Raw genomic sequence first — 22,765 nt, forward strand, 5'->3', positions numbered from 1 at the left:
TGTTGTAGGGTATACATATTAAAGATTTTGAAGACTCGTTGGTATAGAAAGTAAACATTTCTTATTATTCCTCCCGATATTAAAAACCTTGAAAGTCTGAAAATTGTATAAAGTTTTGATAAAAAAAATTATGAAACTGAAAAAATATTTATTTTGAGTACAAAATCAGTAAAAGAAAGTCTTGAACTCGGGCGGGCCAACTTTATGATACCCTACACTATTTTGCATATTTAATAGATCTTCACATAACAAATTTTTATGGGAATTTTTTGTGAGAATTAAATCATCCCAACTATGATTATAGTTATAATTTAATGTCCAAAGGACTAAATTTGCCGGTGCATTTGTATATTTTCAATTCGGGCTTGTATACGGGAGCTATATCCAAATCTGAACCGATCTCGATAAAATTTGGCAAAGGTATTTCTGAGCTGTATCTTATATATTTCACTGAATATTGTTGTTACGAAGTGCATATTACGTCTGTGGGGAACATATATAACAAATCGGATGAACAATATATATGGGAGCTATAGATATATTTGAACCGATTTTTACCAAATTTGACACACTTGACTCAATTTGGTCGTAAGTGCCAAATTCCATTCCATTTGGATTAATATTACACGTTTGGTGCACAATAAATGGAAAATCAGACGAAGATATATATGGGAGTTATATCTAGATTTTGACCGATTATCTCCAATTTCATTTGTGCAAAATTTCATCTAGATCGGGCAATAAATGCGACCTGTAGGTTGTTTACAAAAATACATGGACAGACGGCCAGATGCACATTATCAAAAGAAACTATGGATCTATCTCGTTTCCTTTTGCTTGTTACAATCAAATGCACAAAGATATAATACCCTGTCCACCTTATAAAGGCCAAAAAAGAACTGTTGGAATGAATCTAAAATTTGATGGTGGACTTTTCGCTAACGAACAAGCAGTCACTTGGATAATTGTGGATATTTTTATAACTTAACCGTTGTTAGATATACCCGAAACAACATGATAGACGCATTTTCAACAATGAAATATTTGATGCCACTTTTTTCATGGTATTGAAAATGGAAAATATATATCTCAACTCTAATGTACCTCCCATATGAAAGTCTCTCCTTATTTATGATATTTTGAACGAAGTAGTTGTACTTGACAAGGTATCGACTATTTTCAACATAAATCGATTTTATCGGTTACCAAACCTTCAAAATACTTGAACTTTGGCGCACAATGTGAACAAACTATTTATACCCTACACCACAAGGTGGTCAGGGTATTATGTCTTTGTGCATTTGTTTGTAACAGGCAAAAGGAAACGAGATAGACCCATAGTTCCTTTTGATGATCTGCATAGAATCACATTCTGAGTCGATTTATGCATGTCCGTCCGTCTGTCTGTCCGTCCGTCTGTCCATGTATTTTTGTAAACAAAGTACAGATCGCATTTACTGCCCGATCCAGATGAAATTTTGCACAGATAATTTGTTTGGCCCAAGGACGAACCCTATTGAAATTGGAGATAATCGGTCAAAATTTAGATATAGCTCCCATATATATCTTCGTCCGATTTGCCTTTTATTGTGCACCAAACGTGTTATATCAGTCCGAGTAATACGGAATTTTGCACGTACGATCAGATTGGACCTCAAAATAAGTATGCCAAATTAGATCGAAATCGGTTCAGATATAGCTATAGCTACCATATACATTGTTCATCCGATTTGTTATTTTTGTCCTCCCCAGCCGTAATATGCACTCTGTAACAACAATATTTGGGGAAATATATCGAATGCAGCTCAGAAATGTCTTTGCCAAATTTTATCAAGATCGGTTCAGATTTGGATATAGCTCCCATATGTATCTTTATCCGATTCCAAATTAATTGTGAACTTTAAATTATAATTATAATCATAGCGTGTATGATTGAACTCTCCCATAAAAACTTTTAATTGTTATGTGGAGCTCTACTAAATTGGCAAAGTGGTGTAGGGTATCATAAAGTCGGCCCCTCCCGACTTTAAGACTTTCTTTACTGTTTTTTTTTAGATATTTGACTTTCTCAACCTATATAGCAGTTGTCCAGTATAGGTAAATATATAATGTTTGAGTCTTGGGAATCCGGATCCAAGGGTACTAGAAATATATATATATAATACTCTAATATAGACAAAAATAGTGGTTTAGGAAAATCGGACGTTTAACTCAAATTTTGCGATAATTATAAATTTTGAGCCTTTATCGGAGGAGTGCCAGAAGGAGTGGGCTGATGTTATCCACTTTCCGATCTGATTTAACACCAATATAAATATTTCCATCCAACTTCCTACGTTTTTTTTTATAAAATTAATAATAATTACGTATTATGTAAAGCTTTTGAAACTTCCATGTAATGACCACTGCGGATACCGATATCGAACCAACAAACAGGAAACGTTTTAACATACTGGAACTAACATTCAGTAATGCTACAGACATTGCCTAACACAGAAATAGGACTTGGAGACATTAATCTATTTCTCAACAGCTATAAACACAAAAAAGACACAAGTCGTGGGTTTCAAAACTGTATTGAATATATATGGCACTAAATGCTGTAATATATTTAAACTACAAACAATTAAAAACTAAATTAAGTTCTGGTTCGGGCCGAATTTTTTAAAACTCCACCAAGGAAAAAATGTAATTAAGTCCAATTCGGTTGGCTTCAACATTGATATAACATGTAATTGATGGGTTTTACTAATTTGCGAGATAGTCTTCTACTCATTATGAGCCTAAGATGCGAAACAAAACCCTAATATATACTTTATTTCAAAAAAATGGAATAATATTTACTTTTTTCAAGGCAGGTATATATCAATATCGGACAACTAAAATCGACATGTATACCAAATATTGGTCCTACCCTAATTTTTTTGTACGTGAGATCTCAGTTATTAACATTATTTTTCAAGCCTGTAACATAGCAGCTACACCTAAATATTGTTGGTTATAGCCCATTTGCATAAAGTTTTTTTCTTTTTTTTTGAAATTTCAAAGGTCTATATACAAACTTAACATATATATTAATTTCAATATACAGTCGGACATAATGCGTCTAATGTGGATGATTTTTTTTACAAATTAACCTTAACAACTAAAATCCATGCCAACGTTCCCTTAAATTTTATAAATATTTTATAATTAATATAAAATAGTGGCATGTGGCAATCCAGTTAATAGTTACACACACTTACTTTGTATGCAATGCGTCTGTTTCCACTTCCGATGGGTTTTTGCAACACAGTGGGTTTGGGCGGTTGTTTGGCTGGTTTTGGTATTGGATCTGGATACAAAATTTATTTATATGACATTGGTTAACTTTATGCTAACGGCTGAATACGAATGAATGTGTGGTAGCAATGGTTTTAAGTTTTCGAGTCATGTTGTGCACTTGGTTAACCGAAAATATAGGAAAAAATGCAAACATTGCATGGCCATGTGTGTGAGGGCATGTGAGTGCGTTTACAAATCTACATTACAAACAACATTTGGAAATTTGTGTAAAGTGATATGAAATACTTCTGGGGCCTCTTTGAAGATATGTAATTAAAAAATACATAGAAATGTGAATAAAAATTACTACAATTTTTACTCGGTTTCTTCTTAGAGCTTTTGGTTTTTTACAGAATTAATGTTCTTTTTAAAGATCCATGGGTTTCTCATTTGTATATTTACTTTAAAACAATACCTTAGTATAGACCCAATTTTAGATATGGCACTTGTATATTTTTTAGGTCTCGTTTAAAATTATTTAAGAGATTTCTGGTGTACATTTCAACTGCATACCATATTTCTATTTCATGAAATTTCCAATATAGTTCCATTATTTGGTGTAGTTCAACTCCTCTCCCTTGACTTTCGGTATTTCACGTTAGGAAAAATTATAAATGTCGTCCTAAGTCTTGGTATTAGATCAATAGAACATACAACTGATCATGGGCTAATACTTAAGGTTACCTCGAGCTCATTTTTTCAATATTTTCCGAATGGAGTATTATGATATGTTCTGCTCACGAGCCTTTTTTTGGCCACTGCGACGCGGGGTTCGATCAAGTCGCTTCTTTACATTTCGAACCACTTCTGCTGATTTTGCTGTTTTCCGCCCACTTCCTTGACGCCAGGCTACGCTACAATATCGATAGTGTACTCGATTATGTATCATTCAAATCAGACAGGATCTATATTGTACCATTCACAAAATATGTACTACTAAAAAATCGTTATATGCTCCAGACGCCATATTTTCCAGTAGCCTGCAGTTGGAACACTTACGAAATTAGTCATGGAAATCGAAATAACTTACTGACAAAATTTGTAATGATTTCTCAGATTTGTGGGGTTAATTTCATAAATTTTCCGATTGTAGTAGTAGTCAATAGGTTATTATGCTCATACAGTTTCCAAATTTTTGCTGGGATATAACTTGTTCCCATGGACGGCGAATTGGTATACGATTTGGTTGAAGTTTTGTATCGAACATAGATTGAACTCGAATAAGATCAGTACCGGCTCGTTATTTGGTCTAAATCTTCTAAGCTGTAATATGTCATAATTTCGGAAAGTCAAACACTAATATCAAGCGAAGAAATTTTTAATAGAAATTTTCGATGGAAGTAGCTTATGTATTTTTATTAGTATCGCAGCTTAAGCTAGATCTTAATTAGTAAGAAAGTTTTTTTTAAAATTATATGAAAATTGGTCAAAATTAACCAGTTATTTCCATGATCTAATTAAAGTCGTTTTTAAGAAAAATCTGTAAAATATCTAACACGATATCGGGCCCTTTAGTTTAAGTCCCGTTTACACTTCACCATTTTGTAATGGACCAAATTGCCAAAAGAGCCCGCCATGAGTGTGAGGCCATATTATCTGTAAACCACTCTTATGCTCGCAGAAGCGTGAAAAGCTAAAAAACAAGTACATAATTATAGAGAAACAACAACCGCCACTGGTACCAGCTTCAGAATCAGCATCAGTACCAGTACCAGCACCGGCAACTTCATTCCCCGCACCTGAATGAAACGGATATAACTACAACAACTACAGCAGCGCCATCAGGCAAACGGAAATGGAAGTGGATTTGTTTGTCGTATTGTAGGGCAGGAGGTGTAAAAGGTGTAACATTCACACATGTAACATTGGCATTACATAAATTTAATATTTTTCCCTGCGACCACAATGCAGAAATTAAAACGAAATGAATTTTGCGCTAATTAGCAATGAGCATATGTTTCATAAATGTGTGACTTTGGTCGCGGGTATCACATTTTAAATATTTAACGGAACAAGGTGTGCATTATGGTTAGCGTTTATTAATATTGAAACGATAAATTCATTTTGATTATTGTGCCCAGCGAATTTATTCGTATACGTGCTCGCCTAACGCCATCTCGCCACCACTAAGTACGTTCATTTGCAACATTCGTTTTGTTGTTGTTTGCTGGTTGGTTAGCAAATGATATTACATTGGCCGGTAAATAGCATTCTTGTTTGGTTGGCATTCATTAAAATGGCGTTATTATAGGTATTTTAGCGTAATGATTTAGTAAAATATCTAATGACATATTTTTTTATTGGTTTATCAATGGATTTTTATTTATAACATAGACCATCGAAAAATATTTTCGCAACTAATTGTTTGTAGTGTTTTTGCATTATACGAACTAAAAATACCAAAATTTAGGGGAATTGAAAAGAAAATGTGACTTAAACGTAAAACATACTAGAAATCCGGCTTTTTATACCCTACAACACTATGTGTTAGGGGTATTATAAGTTTGATTGAGCCAAAAATTATGTAACACCGCGAAATATTGGTATCCCAAATAGGAAAGTATATTTGGATCATCCTATCTCGCCGAGCTGAGTCGATCAAGGTATGTATGTCCGTCCGGCCGTCTGTCCATGTTAATTTGTAATCACGCTACAGGTCGCAATTATGGCCCGATCTTCATGAAATTTAGAATGGATGTGGGACTAAGGCCAGAATAGAAGCCTATTGCTTTTGGAGATGATCGCATAATACTTAGGGGTTGAAATGAACCAAAACAGAAAAATTTCCTGATTTTGCAGTTGCTCTACAGGTCGCAATTATAGACCAATTGAAGGGGAAGTTAGCATGGGGCTAGAGCTTAGGGCTAAGCAGAAGCCTTCCAATATTGATGATCAACGGGTAATATTTAGTGGGTGAAATAGACCATAACATTTGTGTTAAATAAAAGTCAAATTTTCTATTAAACCGCGAATATTTTTAATCCCGGCGAAATAATAAATAGACGAACAGGTCAATTCTGACCGTTACGTAGATGCCGATAGTAAATATATCGGATATATATAGCGAAATATGTACAACGTGTATATACAAAGGAAGGGGATGTTAGTTAGAATGATTATATCTCAAGAATAGCTGGACCGATTTTGAAAAATTTTGTCAATCCAGAATGCCCTCTTGACATAAAAGTATAAAATCTAAAAAATCGCAGAAAATTTTGCCAATAATGATGTTAATATAGATTTTGTAGTATTCTGTGACATTTTTTTATTTTTCCATATTTTTTATCGCATGCGATTTTTGCAATTTGACTTATAATATTTTGTAATATTTTTTCACCTTACAGCACAGGTTAGGGATATTATATAAGTATTGCAAATATCGTGCGATCCTCACGAAAATTCTCACTAGGGTAGGGTTAGGCTCAGAAGGGATAGGCCTATTGTTTTCAAAGATGTCCGCAATATATTAGGGGGTTGAAATGGACCAACAACTTAAAATTTTCCTAATTTTGAAGCCGTTATAAAGGTCACAAATAGAAAGTTTAGGATAGCGGGTACAATGGACCACTAATTTTGTGTGAAAAAAATACCAGCATTACTTACAGGCGATATCCGAAATACACAAAAGGCGAACTTCTGGCTTTTTTATGCTGATTTCGTTGACGAATATAGCCAAATATCGTAGACAAGCAAATCATATAGATGAGTTTAAATTTGGAGATACAGAGGGGCTTCTTGCTTTTGGAGATGATTGCAAAATATTTAGGGGTTCAAATTAATTAAGACCAGAAATGTTTTTCCGATCACACAATTGAAGCCAATCGACACGCCTTTGAAGAGAGTTAAGGACAAGGAAGAATTCTAGCATTTTGGATGACCATTTGATTATACTTATCTGTAAAATGGACTACAACAACTAACAGCCCTACGGTGTGCATAAATGTTGGGCAAATGTCCCAAGTCAAAATCCTAATTTCAAAAGCGAAATCTTCCAATATGGATTTGGAGATAAGGGGGCTTCTAACATTGTAGTGTTGTAGGGTATAACATAGTCTGCCCCGCACGACTATAGCCTTTGCTTACTTGTTCTAATATATCGACTGTACCAACCAGTAGACCGTCATGACCAATTTTTTAAACAAATGGTCTTTCAAGTAATGCAAAGATCTACATTAAATGCTGCGAAATATGTCTATTACCAGTATTCAAAAAATAATTACCAAAAGCTAAAAAATAATGAATAATTAATTTTAAATTTACAAGGCACGATATTCAAGTTTATTAAAATCAGCACTTGCGACAATTAATCCTAAGGTCTTTAGGTCGGATTTTCACGCATAAGAACACATAAGTCATAAAAACAAAAATGCATATTCATAACAGTAGCAGGTTGCATGGAGCGCAAGACTATCCAAACTAATGGTGGTAATATCAAATATTTTCATTATTCCAATTATGAACACCACGGAATTGAATTACAAAGATCTAGTGCTCAGTAATCCATTTATCTTTTACCACAAAACTACATTAAAAACAAGTAAGCAAAGGCTATAGTCGTGCGGGGCCGACCATGAGATACCCTACAACACTACAATATGTTAGAAGCCCCCATATGTCCGAATCCATTTTTGAATATTTCGGTTTTGAAATTATGTCATGGGGCACTGCCCAGATATTACCCTTAGCGTTTTGACCAGGGATATTTGCCCAATATTTACGCACTCCATCGTGCTGTTAGTTTTTGCGGTCCATTTTGCAGCTACATATACCAATGGTTATCCAAAATGCTACAATTCTTCCCTGTTCTTAACTCTCTTCAATTATGTGAGCAGAAAACTTTTTCTGTTTTTGGTTCATTTGAACCCCTAAATATTTTGCGATCAACTCCAAAAGCAAGAGGCCCCTTGGTATCACCAAATTTAAACTCATCTATATGATTTGCTTGTCTACGACATTTGGCTTTATTCATCAACGAAATCACCATAAACAAGCCAGAAGTTCGCCTTTTGTTTATTTCGGATATCGCCTATAAGTAATGTTAGTATTTTTTCACACAAAAGTAGTGGTCCATTCTACCCGCTGTCCTAAACTCTAACTTCATGCCAGATTTCGTGTCCTTTGGTTTCTATTTGTGACCTTTATAACGGCTGCAAAATCAGGAACATTTTGAGTTGCTGGCCCATTTCAACCCACAAATATATAGCGGATATCTTTAAAACCAATAGGCCTAGCCCTTCTGAACCTAATCCTACCCTTGTGAAAAATTTCGTGAGGATCGGACGATAATTGCAATCTGTATAGAATAACCCCAACCTGTGTTGTAAGGGGAAAAAATATTACAAAATGTACTCTTCAATATTTTAAGTCAAAATGAAAAAATCGCATGCAATAAAAATTATGAAAAAAAAAATAAAATAATGTCACAAAATACTACAAAATCTATATTAACATCATTATTGACACATTTTTATGCGAATTTTTAGATTTTATTCTTTTATGCCAAGAGGGCATTCTGAATTGACTAAATTTGTCAAAATCGGTCCAGCCATTCTTGAGATATAAGCATTCTATCTAACATCCCCTTTTCTTTGTACATATACATTGTATATATTTCGCTATATATATCCGATATTTTTACTATCGGCATCTACGTAACGGTCAGAATTGACCTGTTCGTCTATTTGTGATTCCGCCGGCATTAAAAACATTCGCGGTTTAATGGAAAATTTGACTTTTATTTATCACAAATGCTATGGTCTATTTCAACCACTAAATATTACCCGATGACCATCAAAATTGGAAGGCTTCTGCCTAGCCGAAAGCTCTAGCCCCATGCTAACTTTTGCTTCGATTAGTCTATAATTTTGACCAGTAGAGCAACTGCAAAATCAGGAAATCAGTTTTTGGTCCATTTCAACCCCTTAATATTGTGCGATCAAATAGGGTTCTATTCTGACCTTAACCCCACCTACATTTTAAATTTCGTGAAGAACGGGCCATAATTGCGACCTGTAGAGTGATTACAAATTAACATGGACAGACGGACAGACGGACGGACGGACGGACGGACATATATAGCTAGATCGACTCAGCTCGGCGAGATAGGAAGATCTATATATACTTTCCTATGTGGGAAATCAATATTTCGTGGTGTTACATAATTTTTGGCCCAATCAAACTTATAATACCCCCCACACAAAGTGTTGTAGGGTATAAACACCCGAATTTGAATATTTTCTGAACATTTTTTTTATTATTGAAAAGAATACACACACATAAACAAATAAAGTTGACTTATTAAGCCAAGAAAATAAAAAATTAAAATCATATGGTAGTTCTGCCCTACCTTGATTTCATTGTACCATGGTGTATTCTATATATTTGGGATTAAATATGAAAAGAAAGGTTATATGGTATTGCCGCTATTTAATGGTACCTACCAATATTCGACATTTTGATGATTTTCGCCAAAATTTCACGGAATTGCATTTGTAGATTTGTCCAAAAATTGGTATTTGCAGTTAGTAATAGTTCCTAGCTCCTGTGGCTGAACTTAGTATGTACAACCCCCACATAATAATAGCTCCGGGTATTCGGTGTTTTGATGATGTTTACCACATTTTTCCACGGACCTGTCTAAAAATCGGTATTTGTAGGTTATAATGAGTTCTAGCTCAGGTGGCAGAACATTGAACATTTAGGTCTGCCGTTTCCTATAGCGCACATATAGCAATACCCACCGGTATTAGGTATTTTGATAATCCTATTCACATTTACCCACAAATTTGGAAATATCAAATGGTTTATAGAAGTTCCCGTTTTGGCCTCACCCTCTTTATAGGTATTTTAAAAGTTTAACAACATTGTTCATACGGTTTTACTGATATTTGTATTTTAAAGTGAAAAACGTTTGAATTCAGATACTTTTATATAAAAATCTTTTCTTTACACAATGGTGGAGGGTATTTAAAGTTTGGTCCTGTCGAACTTAATGGTTTTTTACTTGTTTATAAAAACTACGTTTGTTTATTAGTGAAGAAGAAACGCCAAAAGATTTGTTGTTTAATTGAATTCTTTGGTTCCTCTTCTATTGAGATTACGAACTATTCACTTAGAGTTATATTAAATTAACTCCTTGGGAAAATATCCCCAGAAAAAAACCAAGGAAACTGATAAGGTTTGGTGGTTCTTTCCGACACCTTGGTTTTCCGCCTCACCCCCTGGTAATCATTACCATCTTTCTCCACGAATAAACAAAGATTGATTTTATAAAAAAACAGTAATAATGGGATTGAGACTAACTATTTTGTAACAACAAAATTACAGGATGGGGAAGTTTATATACTCTGGACGACAAAGTCGAAACCTTGAATTTCGTCATATTCGTATCAACATAGGTCAAGTGTGAAAAAGGAAATATTGATTTATAAAGGGTAGGAAAATTAATAATACCTCTCATAAAATATGCAATTAGTTTCTGATTTTTTCTTATATCCAAATGTCATCGCATAAATTAGATCAAGTGCAAAATGGCATATATCCTTCCAATCTCTTATTTTGTATAGAATTGTTTAAAAACTTCCTGGAATTTACTTTTTATATTTTGAACATGAGTGCTTTACAAGTCGTATTCGTTGATTGTTTAAAAAAAAATATAAAGACTTTTCAAGCTTTGTTTCCTTATTTTTTTTTTAATTATTTTTAAATATCTTCGAGCAATATGTTTGGTTTTTTTAATATTTCTTGCTTGGCTTGGCTTGATTTTTATACCCTACAACACTTTGTGTTGGGGGTATTATAAGTTTGATTGGGCCAAAAATTATGTAACACCACGAAATATTGATTTCCCACATAGGAAAGTATATATAGATCTTCCTATCTCGCCGAGCTGAGTCGATCTAGCTATGTATGTCCGTCCGTCCGTCTGTCCGTCTGTCCATGTTAATTTGTAATCACTCTACAGGTCGCAATTATGGCCCGTTCTTCACGAAATTTAAAATGTAGGTGGGGTTAAGGTCAGAATAGAACCCTATTTGATCGCACAATATTAAGGGGTTGAAATGGACCAAAAACTGATTTCCTGATTTTGCAGTTGCTCTACTGGTCAAAATTATAGACTAATCGAAGCAAAAGTTAGCATGGGGCTAGAGCTTTCGGCTGGGCAGAAGCCTTCCAATTTTGATGGTCATCGGGTAATATTTAGTGGTTGAAATAGACCATAGCATTTGTGATAAATAAAAGTCAAATTTTCCATTAAACCGCGAATATTTTTAATGCCGGCGAAATCACAAATAGACGAACAGGTCAATTCTGACCGTTACGTAGATGCCGATAGTAAAAATATCGGATATATATAGCGAAATATATACAATGTATATGTACAAAGAAAAGGGGATGTTAGATAGAATGCTTATATCTCCAGAATGACTGGAGCGATTTTGACAAATTTTGTCAATTTAAAATGCCCTCTTTGCATAAAAGAATAAAATCTAAAAATTCGCATAAAAATGTGTCAATAATGATGTTAATATAGATTTTGTAGTATTTTGTGACATTATTTTATTTTTTTTCATAATTTTTATTGCATGCGATTTTTTCATTTTGACTTAAAATATTGAAGAGTACATTTTGTAATATTTTTTCACCTTACAACACAGGTTGGGGTTATTCTATACAGATTGCAATTATCGTCCGATCCTCACGAAATTTTTCACAAGGGTAGGATTAGGTTTAGAAGGGCTAGGCCTATTGGTTTTAAAGATATCCGCTATATATTTGTGGGTTGAAATGGGCCAGCAACTCAAAATGTTCCTGATTTTGCAGCCGTTATAAAGGTCACAAATAGAAACCAAAGGACACGAAATCTGGCATGAAGTTAGAGTTTAGGACAGCGGGTAGAATGGACCACTACTTTTGTGTGAAAAAATACTAACATTACTTATAGGCGATATCCGAAATAAACAAAAGGCGAACTTCTGGCTTGTTTATGGTGATTTCGTTGATGAATAAAGCCAAATGTCGTAGACAAGCAAATCATATAGATGAGTTTAAATTTGGTGATACCAAGGGGCCTCTTGCTTTTGGAGTTGATCGCAAAATATTTAGGGGTTCAAATGAACCAAAAACAGAAAAAGTTTTCTGCTCACATAATTGAAGAGAGTTAAGAACAGGGAAGAATTGTAGCATTTTGGATAACCATTGGTATATGTAGCTGTAAAATGGACCGCAAAAACTAACAGCACGATGGAGTGCGTAAATATTGGGCAAATATCCCTGGTCAAAACGCTAAGGGTAATATCTGGGCAGTGCCCCATGACATAATTTCAAAACCGAAATATTCAAAAATGGATTCGGACATATGGGGGCTTCTAACATATTGTAGTGTTGTAGGGTATCTCATGGTCGGCCCCGCACGACTATAGCCTTTGCTTACTTGTTTTAAAATGCTTTTTGTAACGTATGCATCGACAAAATCTACAGTTTTTGTCGCGAAATAATCCTTGGTAGATATATAGAACATGATTTTGAAAATAAAATGTGACCTTTTATTATGTTTTTGTGGTTTTCAATTATTTATTCAAAAACAATGCAACAAGTCGTTTGGTTTTTTATTGTTTTGATAGTAATTCTGACATTACAAGCCAAATATTTGCAATTTTTTCAAAGTTAGCCTACCTTGTCTTCATTGTACCATGGCATACACCATGGTTAACTTTGAAAAATTGCAAGTATAGAGGTCTACCTGTCAGAATTACTATCAAAAAAATTAAAAAACAAAACGACTTGTTGCATTGATTTTGAATTAGTAATTGAAAACCGCGAAAACTGAATGAAATGTCAACATTTCTTTTCAAAAATCATGTTGTATATATCTCTAAAAAGATCGGATTCAAAAACAATCATAGAACGATTTAGTCCACACAAATCCCCCAAAAAAGATACAAACGTTACGGCAAATTCTGCATAACATGCAATGTTGTGTAGGGTAAATATAGTTGGCATCGCCAACCTTTCCTTACTCTCGTTTTTTTTCAACCTGTTTCCAATAATTTACTAAAATTTCCCCCAACAATATGTTTGATGCAAAATGTAGAAGTCTCCACAATTGCAGAGCAACATTTCTGTCTTCACTTTCAGCAAAACTTTGTTGACATAACAGTGATATGGCATTTTTTACAGTTACTGGCAGCAGCTACATCTGCTGATGATAGTTTTATTTCAACTGTTTGCCAATGTCTTCCTACCACCACGACAACAATGTGATGCACTTCTTCCGCATTGCCTGGCGACTCACTAACTGACTGGCAGACTGACTGACTGACTGAGTGCATGTTGTCAGTGACCAACTTATGCTTGACTGTTTATCTAACTTGCAATGAGTCCCAAAGCCAGTGTTATGTGACCGACCATTGAAATGACATCATTTTCCCTGACATTTTGGCTAAAAAGTTTGTTCGTCTCTTTTTGGTTTTGTTATTGTTTTTCGAATTTTTGTGTGTCTTGTTGGGAGGTATTCTATATTCAAACGACAAACATATGGCATGCTAACTTTTGTCAAGTTCTCAATTAGTTCCCTAGTCGCGTTTGTTGGAAACTTTTTAACTTTATTCCATATTTACCAGATAACAGATACATAAACTTTGAAAACATCCCATTATGTTTTGTTCCTCACTTTTTTATGGGAAATTTGCAATGGCTTCGACGTACATACTGTACATAGTTATCCATATTGTTGTTAGCCTGTCAGTTTGAATCAATTTCATAATTTTACGAAATATTTTGCCAGAATAGAAAACTAAAAGAAAAAAAAAACAAAAAAAAAAAAAAACGAACAGAAGACTGGGACCCATTATCTAGAATTTGAATATTAAATGCAAAAAAATGAAAACTTGGTAAAACTTTAAGTGATTCATTTTAATGTGAAATGAAAAGGAGTTTCTGGCATTTTTGAGTGGTTTTCAAGCGTATTTAAATCAACAGTGTGACACTTTATATTAGGACAATACCAACAAAACTTGAACATACATAAATAATGTACTTTTTGAAATCTGTAAGGCTATCGTATTCTTTGATGCTTTTAAAATTGTACCATTTCGAAATAAAATGGTCCTAAAATCAGTTTTAGTATATTTGCTGTCAGTCCACGCCAGTTTCTCAGTCCGCCACGCACACACGATTTTAAATGGATTCTCATACCCGGCGGACAGTCGTTTGACAACGCATATCCTTCTTTCATCTCCGCAGTAATCTAAAATGTTCAAGAATTTTACATTTCAAAAAAACCTCTTTTGTTTGCACATCTTGAATTTCATTGAACACTTCACTCAATTTAGCACTTTCCGCTTTAACTTATTAGCCAATCTCTTTAACCTCTTTGATGGGAGAAAACATTTCCCCGTTGTCTTTTGGGCAAAATTCATATATTTGGCTTTCAAAATCCACATCGGCCACAAGGTAACTATGCCTTTGTAATTATGCGGTACTGTCCAGTATTTTAAAACAAAAACGTAGCGCCATATTCCATTGACCATATCATTCTAACCGAACCATATCAGGATAGAGAATTTGATGATGCAACACAAAAACGCCAAAATGCGGGTTGCAGATTGTACACACATACAAACACACACCGACACATGCACACACACTAATACGTTTCAAAGGAAAACTAAGCAGGAACATTGAAATGAAAGTAGTGGTGTCCTGCAGCAGAGGCAGTTCCTATTCCACAGGTAAATCGATGTGTATATGTAGCCATACACATAACACACAACTTTGGTCATTATACGTTGCACAACATTTCACATTTCGTAGTGGTTCTGTAACTTCGATTATAGTGTAATGATTATTCGCACACGTAGACCAGTGTAATTATGAAGTACATAGTCGACTGGCCAACACAAATGCGGTAAATACGGCAAACGCCCGTGAACGACGATGTGCATGTGTGTAGGTGCTGCATATGTTTACATTTACACAGCCATACTGCATTATTTGACAGTCCACTTGCTCGTAGGCCAATTTGATATTTGGTAAAGGTTTACTAAAATCGCAAAACACATTCAAAATAGGCTAGACGTTACAACAGCTATATATATATATATATATATATATATATATATATATATATATATATATATATATATATATATATATATATATACATATATATATATATATATATATATATATATATATATATATATATATATATATATATATATATATATATATATATATATATATAGTAACTAGTAAAGAAAGGTCAAAAGTCGGATGAGGCCGTCTTCATGATACCATGACAGCACTATGCAGTTACCCGTAACAAATAAATGTTTTTATAGGGAATTTATGTTAAGTAAATCACACGTCATGATATTTTAAAACGAAGGAAATTTAAAGGAGGTATTTGTGTTTCTTGACATTGAATACCCTAAATTGAAACATATATATTGGAGGTATATCTGAAACTATTTTCCCCAAAATTTATAAGTGGAAGCTATATTGCAATCTGAATCGATCTCTGGAAAAGTTTACAGAGGTATAAGTATATTTTCTCTGATAACTGGCACCAAATATCATAGTTTTGAAGTGCATTTTACGGGTGTGAGGGACTTAAATATAAAATCTGATGACAATATATATGGGAGGTACTGTTATATCCGAACCGATTTTCAAATTTGACACACATTCTGCCATGCTGAATTCGGTCGTATGGGTCATTCGGTGCACAATAAGCTTACAATCGGATAAAGATATATATGGCAAAGGTATTTCTGATATCTGTACTTGATATCTCTTCCCGTTTCCATGGAGTTCATATTACGGCTGTTTGTGTCCCTCACAAATAACAAATCAAGTGAAAGCCAGTAAAGAAAGTCTTAAAGTCGGGCGGGGCCGACTTTATGATACCCTACACCACTTTGCTAATCTAGTAAAGCTGCGCATAACAATTAAAAGTTTTTATGGGAAAATTCAATCATACACAATATGATTATAATTATAATTTAAAGTTCAAAGAACTAAATTAATTTGAAATCGGATAAAAATATATATGGGAGCTGTATCGAAATTGGAACCTATCTCGATAAAATTTGGCAAAGATATTTCTGAGCTGTATTTGATATATTTCCCTGAATATCGTTGTTACGGAGTGCATATTACGGCTGTGGGTAGCAAATATGACAAATCGGATGAACTGTGTATATGGGAGCTATAACTATATCTGAAACGATCTTCACCAAATTTGACATACTAGCTTCTAGACTCAATTCGGTCGTAAGTGCCAAGTTTCATCCCATTTGGGCAAATATTAGACGTTTGGTACACAATCAAAGGTAAATCGGACGAAGTTATATATGGGAGCTATATCGAAATCTGAACCGATCTCGATAAAATTTAGCAAAGGTATTTCTGAGGTGCATTTGATATATTTTCCCAAATATTGTTGTTACGGCTGCGGAGGACAAAAATAACAAACCGGATGAACAATATATATGGGAGCCATAGCTATATCTGAACCGATTTCGATCAAATTTGGCATACTTATTTTCAGGTCCAATCGTACGTGCAAAATTCCATACTATTCGGACTGATATTAAACGTTTGGTGCACAATAAAAGGCAAATCGGACGAAGATATATATGGGAGCTATATCTAAATTTTGACCGATTATCTCCAATTTCAATAGGGTTCGTCCTTGGGCCAAACAAATGATTTGTGCAAAATTTCATCTGGATAGGACAATAAATGCGAACTGTACTTTGTTTACAAAAATACATGGACAGACGGACGGACGAACATGCATAAATCGACTCAGAATGTGATTCTATGCAGATCATCAAAAGGAACTATAGGTCTATCTCGTTTCCTTTTGCCTGTTACAAACAAATGCACAAAGACATAATACCCTGACCACTTTGTGGTGTAGGGTATAAATATATATGGGAGATATAACCCATTTTCATCAAATTCGACATACAAATATGCTTTTAGGCTCAATGTGGTCGCTTGTGCCAAATTCCTATTTGGACTTACATATATAGTACACTAGCTGGCCCGGTCCGCGTTGCCGGCCCGTATTTTTAGTCTTTAATGCACATTTTGCATAGCATAATATTTCACAAATCTAGCTCATAAAGTTGAACAAATTTTAATATAAATATTGATTCGACTAAATAGAAATAAATAACTATGGAAGGAGGGCAAAATTATTTCTGAATAGTCAAAGTTAATTACGCTTTTACACCCATTTACCATGGCACCTCAAATGGCGCATTAGAGTCCCCAAAAAGTCTATGTTCTTGTTCATAGTAAAATTCAATGACGATTAAACGATACCCGCGTTGTTGTCCGCCAATCGGTAAACATCACTATAGATCGGCGGGCCTGGGGACTATAGCCTAAATACAGCAAATAATGGCCAAATCAGTTGAAAAACGTGGCCAAGACCACGGTCACAGCTGAAATCAGGGATACATTTATATAAGGGTTATACCAAAACGTGGCCCAACCAATATTCTCTTGGGGGTTACAAATTCAATAGAAAACAAAATTTTCTTTTCTGACCACCAATTAGATGTGAAAATGGACTTGGAGATACTCCAATGTAGCATAAATACAATTTTTAGCCAAATCAATTAATAAATGTGGTCAAGACCAAAATGGGCCCTACTCTGAAAATTTCAAACTTTATGCGAAGAGGTTCTCTACCTCCTTAGAAACAAAGATGCCAAATAATGGCCAAAATATTAAAAAAGTGACCAAGACACCAAAAATAGCTTAAATCACACGATGGTTATATAAATATGAAATCGGGTTGTACCCTTATCCTTAATTTATGATCGATATCATGATCTGCAAAAGCGATTTAAGGTATCTTGAATGTTTGGGAAGAATTTCTGGAAGGATAGAAATCCTTTTCTTACTCAGAGTCCCATTCGCTCTACTATTTTCCACCCTTTATATTCGGTATTTTTCTGATTGTACATTGGACGGATTATTGTGACAGGAAAGAAGTAGTTCCACGCTTTGAAATGAGCCCCATCAGGCTTTTTCGGTAATTTTTGTTTGTTCAAATGTGTTTGCATCTTCCAGCTGAACCACGATGTCGGCCCTGGAGTTGAAAGGTAGATGTCAGTTAACATCGTATTTCCCACTTATTTCATTTTTTGGTGAAAATTTGTATATAGTGAAAAATTATTCTTTATTTTGTTCACAAAAAATTTACTGAATTCAATTAGATAATACAAATTGAAAAAAATTGACAAAAGAAGAATAACACATTGAAAAAATCTTCAACTTGTTCGTTGATTTTTTACAGCAAATGTTTAAACAATGTACTTCTATTTTAAAATTCGATTCCATTATATTATTTCGACATCATCTATTCCGTTTCGCCATCACATAATTCGGTACTACACTTCCATGTATCAAGAAATTTCTCAAGAAATCAAGTCAATTAAATAAATTGGTATTAATATTTGAATTCTAAAATAAAATATAAAAAACACTACAAATGTACATTAGAAAAAAGTAAGTCAAAATGGAAAAAAATCATGCAAAATAAAACATTACTATTGTACATTTCAAAAGTCAAAATGAAAATGTTAATATATCACATTTTTACGCGATTTTTTTGGATATTATCCTTTTCGGACAGGAGACAATTCCGAATGTGTATGAATCGTTAAAATCTGTCCAGCGGTTCTTTAGTTATAAGCGTAGTAACTAACACAACTTTCTTTTATATATATAGATTTGGTGCACGATCGATTATCTTCAATTTGTGTAAGGTTCGTCCTTGGGCCAAATAAATGATCAGGCAATAAATTCAATCTACACTTTATTTACAAAAAATACATGAACGGACAGATGGGCGGACGCACTCAGAGAGGAATTTTATGTGGATCCTCAGAAGTAACTGTGGATCTATCTCGTTTCCTTCCCCATTATTAAAAAAAAAAAACAAGTAACAATGCAGGTAAGGTAAGGTAAAATACCGCTCAAATAATAATCGCTATATGGGGACAATACGAAGACGTGGTCCTGCATAAGTAATTTGTGTCATAGGTTTTAGTAACGATTCCGAACTTTAAATAACAATTCCCTTGAATAATTTCGCAGAAATCTTGAAAACACCGAATATCTGTGGGTACCGTTATATGCGCGCTATACAAAAACATGGACCTATTTAGACAATTCTCTTCTAAAGGCTATATTACTCAGAAGGTGGATTTTAAGACAATTACATTGAAAAATTTGGCCGAAATCATAAAAATATCGAATATCGGGGGACCGTTATATGGGGGCGATACGATGTCGTGTACCTATATATATAATTCTCTTTCAGGGCATAAAGTACACACAAGGAACTTCATGTGTTGATTTTCACGTAATTCCATTGAAAATGGGGATAAAATAATCCAAATGCCGAATATCGGAAGGTGCCGTTATGTGGGGGCTATACAATATCTTGGACCTATATAGACAATTCTCTTTCAGGGGGTAAAATGCTGACAAAGAACTCCTTGTGTAGAATTTCAGACAATTTCATTGCAAAATGTGTTGCTAAAATCATCAAAATACCGAATATCGGGGGGTACTGTTATATGGGGCTTATACGACATCGTGGACCGATACTGCCCAATTTCGGACTTGCCTGCAGACAAAAGACAAATCTTTGCAACATTTTAGCTTCCTATCTTAATTCGGTTTGACTGTAGCGTGATTAAAACAGGCGGACGGCAGGACACGGCTAAATCGTCTTAGAATTTCACGCTGATCAAGAATATACATATACTTTGTTGGGTCTAAAATTATTATTTCGATGAGTTACAAACGGAATGTCGAACTTAACATACCCTGCATACAATGTATGGTGGAGGGTATTAAAAATTCACAAAATCATAATACCCTGACTAAAGTGTAGTGTAGGGTAGAAAATTCCGAGAGACGCAGCTCTATAGCGTTCATGACCAGTATTTATATAATGAAACCCGATATAAATTCCATGCCTTAAATTTTCATACCTTAAATCTTTACTGAACACATTATGAACCGAATGTATATTCCAACCATCGAATATTTTATTGACATTCCAAACATACGCAGTGCCGTAATCCAAACAAACACACGTGCGATTTAATGCCAAAGAATGGTTATGACCTACTTAAATGTGTGGTCCTTTGTCTGATTGTTGGTTTGTCACGTCAATTGATTGGTTATCATCCCCAGCAGACAGAGATAATGAATATTTCACTTCGAGAACAGCCACTTGTCAATGAAATTGTTTCAAATATTGACATTGTCTGGTTGGTTTACGTTGTATATGTTGTAGCAGTGGTAGTAGTAGTGACCTTGACGACGGTATTGATGATGAGTTTTGCAGAATTTACCTCATCGAAGATGTTAACGGTTAAATTTTCAATGCTTATTTTGGAACATGATTACAGGCTCAACAAAAATGTGTGAACTCCCGATTTTTTTAAATAACATTTAATAGAATTGTTTTCATCACGCAACATAGTTAATATGTAGTTCCCAAATCTCGTAATGGGATAACATTGATTTTTTTTATGAAAATAAATACATTTCTAGGCATCAACTTGCCTTGTTACCTAAAAAAAATTTGAACTAAAAGAATGGTCGGTCTGCAGAGATTTTACAACAATAAATTGCAATAACGTTTTTCATGATGTTTTCTGTATTATGAAAATTAATATTTGATGTGAATACTTGCCGTGAAAGAAGTCTGAGAATCTAGGGAATGGTTTTAGCTCGAATTCTCCAAAATTTTGGAAGTATTAAAATGTAAAAAAGCTCTTCCCATATATAGAATTTTCGATTATAGGTTTAACAGAATCATGAGTTTGTTTCATTTGACTCGATATTTGTCCACTGTGTCAAAGGATATTTTGAAATATTTGGTCAGATATAGCTTATTTGAGGTATAATATTCAAATCAGAACAGATTACCACCAATTTTTTTTTTCTTCGCCTAAAAAATAAATTGTGCAAAGTTTTGACTCAAACGGGCAATCAAAACAAAGCGATCGAAGAAGGTTAATAGTTTCCGTATATATTCCGTATATTTTATTGCTTAACTTCTTCAAAAGTTTTAGGGAGAAAAATACCAATTCTCAGACAAATCCGTGAAAAATGTGGCAAAAATCGTCAAAATACCGAATATCGGGAGGTACGGTTATATGAGGGCTACACCAAAACGTGGACTTATAGATGCAATGTTTCGCCACCGGAGCTAGAACCCATTCTGACAAACAAATACCAATTTTTAGACAAACCCATGAAAAAATGTAGCAAAAATCATCAAAACACCGAATATCGGGAGGCACCGTTATATGGGGACTATACCAAAACGTGGACCGATATATGTCATTTTCAATACCACCCATCCTAAACACAATACAAATTATTCTGCTAAATTTTAACGCTCTATATCAAATAATGTGGCCTGAATCGTGATTTCAACAGACAGACGGACAGACAGACAGACGAACATCGTTAAATCGACATAGAATTTTATGCTGATTATGAATATATACACATTATGGGGTCTACGACGAATATTTAGACATGTTACAAACGGAATGACAAGGTTAATATACCATCCTTTCCAAGGTGGAGGGTATAAAAAGTACAAACTTTATGTTTTTTATGTCCATTAAATTTTCAAATTTTTATACCCTCCACCATACTATGGAGGGTATATTAATTTTGTCATTCCGTTTGTAAATCCTCGAAAGACTCATGTCAGACCCAACAGAGTATATATATTCTTGATCAGCGTAAAATTCTAAGACGATTTAGCCATGTCCGTCTTTCTGTCTGTCTGTCTGTTGTAATCACGCTATCTTTCGAACAAATTGAGATAGAAGGCTAAAATTTTGCACACATGTATATTTTCCCAGTAGGCATGTTAAGTTCGTAAATGGGCCGTGTAGGTCCAAGTTATCATATAGCCCCATATATCGGTACCTCCCGATATTCCGTATTTTGATGATTTTACCGACATTATTCACCGGAATTGTATCAAATTTGGCATTTGAAGTTCAGCCTTATCTGTCAGGTCCACGTCTTCGTATAGTCCCCATATAACGGCACCTCCCTATATTCGGTATTTTGATGATTTGAAGTTCGTAATGGATACTACATCCTAAGTCAAAAAATGAGCCATGTAGGTCCACGTCTTCATATAGCCCCCATATACCGGTACCCCCCGATATTCGGTATTTTGATGATTTTAGCGAGATTATTTAACGGAATCGTTCCAAATTCGGTATTTGAAGTTCTTAATAGATACTGCAACAGAAAATGGGCCATATAGGTCCACGTCTTCGTATAGCCCGCATATACCGCACACCCCATTTTCGGTATTTTTTATAATTTTAGCGACATTATTTACCGGGATTGTTTCAAATTT

This window comes from Musca domestica, unplaced genomic scaffold (genome assembly GCF_030504385.1).
Source record: "Musca domestica strain aabys unplaced genomic scaffold, Musca_domestica.polishedcontigs.V.1.1 1, whole genome shotgun sequence".
In the NCBI taxonomy this organism is placed as follows: Eukaryota; Metazoa; Arthropoda; class Insecta; order Diptera; family Muscidae; genus Musca; species Musca domestica.